The sequence below is a fragment of the Ascidiella aspersa genome, chromosome 5 (assembly GCF_963924565.1).
Source record: "Ascidiella aspersa chromosome 5, kaAscAspe10.2, whole genome shotgun sequence".
In the NCBI taxonomy this organism is placed as follows: Eukaryota; Metazoa; Chordata; class Ascidiacea; order Phlebobranchia; family Ascidiidae; genus Ascidiella; species Ascidiella aspersa.
In genome coordinates, this window is record NC_139451.1 from 28,417,659 (window position 1) to 28,420,083 (window position 2,425).

Here is a 2,425-nt window from a genome sequence, read left to right on the forward strand (position 1 = left end):
CTTTTCGTTCTCGGCATTGCGCGTTCGCAGCTGGAGCTGGTGACTGGAGATCAACTTGCCTGTAGTTTGCAGAGATCGACGCCGTCTGCGCAACATCGTCTGAAAAAAGCACAAACCTTTGTCAACCTTGTGCGAAAAGTGTTGAAATGCCTTACGTCAGTGACATGATTCAAGTAGAATTAAGTGCTTTCAAATAACTTGACTTAAGTCTTTCGGACCAAATGAATTGAACATTTCGGACAAATGACTTGGACATCGTGTCAAATAATTTGGGTTTTAAGTGAATGTTATTATAGTTGAGTTATTTCTGATATTCGCACAAATTTACCGTTTTTAATTAGCTTGATTAAATATTAGCAATTAGCATTGCTGGTTAATGTTTAAGTAAAATAAAGATTTTCAAAAAATAATTCACTTTGATATCCGGCCCAAAGCGCAAGCCTTATACCAGTGCTTCTCAACCTTTTTTCGCGGCGACCCAAACATTAAGCGTAAGTATGACGACTGAGCTTTGGCGACCCAATTGTTTTTTTTGTAAGCGAAATAAAAACTAGCTTCTTGTAAGCGAACAAAAAATAGGCATTAGCATAAAGAATTTTGAATTTTAATATTTAATTATAAGACATTATTTGAATTGCTTCCTTAAATTTTCTTAATTGAGAAATATTTCTCAGAACCAATCTCAATAAACATATAAACTACTGCGGTCGGCGACCCAACCAAAACAGCGAGCCAATTGTGGGTCGCGACCCGTAGGTTGAGAAGCACTGCCTTATACTGTAAAGATGTTACACCTTAACTATAGTTGTTACATAAAAATGGTGGATGGGTTTCATTCCAACCATGTTTCGCATAACAAAGACCTTATAGCCGCAAATAGCACGTTAAGAGTTATTCAATTTAATAATTGGCTTAACCTTGAATAAAATAATCAAATTTTAAAAAAATAACTAGGAAGGCTGGCCACTAATCTTGACAATATTTCAATTGCTTCGTCAGCACAAAGTTAACTGTAAAAATTTGCAACACATTCAAGAAACGTGTTTAACACGGTCAGTCACTTACGCAGTCGGTCAGGTCGTTGTCGCAGATTGTGACGTCACAGTGCACTGAGATGGTCTGTTCCATCTCAGTGTAGTTGGTCCAGACGAAACTCTCAAACTTGAAGAAAGCGTATGTCGATTGTAAATTGCGGAGTATCATGATGTCGCCCCCGGTGGCCATTCTTGGAAGTAGAAAGAAATCGTGTTTATTTGGGGAGAAAGATACCGGGTTAAATATGCAACTTAAGGCCATGTCCTCTTCAATTAAAGAAGATTAACGTTTTTAGGATCTATTTGAGTGTTGCACATTCTAAACCATCTAAATGTTTTGTGTTGCGCAGTTAAAACCATTTTAGTTCAGTTTAACTTGCGATAATAATGGAGGTTTACCAGCGAATACAGATCCACACCCTCTTTATACGGCGGGAACTTTGCGTTACACTGTTCTATATTTGAAATACATTAACTTTGCCATGCTTTAATTACTGAAGCAATTAACTACTGCGTTTTTTCGTACCAATAATTTTCAGCTTAGACTAATGTCGACTATAGGTTCGGTTCGGTCTGAACCGTCGTGTTACAATGTACAAATTCATGAAATAGCAGTATCAAAAAGCTTGTACAATGAGGCATACAATATAGAATACTCTAGCAAAGCAACTATTTATCGATTTATAATCGATTCTATTTGAAAAAGATGTACTGACGAGCCTTTGCTGGAAAAATATTCATATATCTTTTAAGATCGTTTAATGTGTCTGACCTGAATTGCCAGCTTTGCTAGATTATTTTACTGTTACTGATCAGGAATTAAGGTCGACATTTATGTTGCAAGGGTAAGGGTGATTACCATTATCACATATTCAGTACTATAACGAATGAGGTATGTTTGGCTTTAAGAGTCGCAATACTTGACTATATGGTTGTTTCTTTACTCGTTCCCTTCTGAGCCTGCATAGCTCAGTTGGTAGAGCAACGGTCCCGGCTTGACCGGAGGTCGTGAGTTCGAACCTCACTGCAGGCTAGTTGTTTTTTAGTCTGCTCTGCTTGCATCATAGATCAACAGATTCGGTGAGTCTGCGATGGCTTTCGGTGTACTAATTATACGTAAGCCGTAGTCGTTGGTCAAAAAGCAGCTTCGAAGGGCTAGATCTCAGTTATTAACACACATATGTGTGAATGTTTCATTGAATACTTGACTATATGGTAACTATATTTACTTGTTAGTAATCAGTTGGTAACGTGGAACGCTGTTCGGGTCTGCGTCTTTCGTTGCCCAGCAGCTTGTCATCTGTAAAAAACAAGAGTTAATTTTTATACCGTTAGTCTATAGAGCAGTGCTTCTAAAACATTTTCAATTTTGATTCACCCCTATCATCTAT

At 37.6% G+C, this 2,425-nt stretch overlaps 1 non-coding gene across 1 annotated transcript; it reads left to right on the top strand.

Moving 5' to 3' along the window:
- Positions 1–1,992: 1,992 nt before the first annotated feature.
- Trnaa-ggc (transfer RNA alanine (anticodon GGC)) lies at positions 1,993–2,067 on the top strand. The gene has a single exon. It is a non-coding gene; the product is annotated as a tRNA-Ala (tRNA).
- The last annotated feature ends 358 nt before the right edge of the window (positions 2,068–2,425 follow it).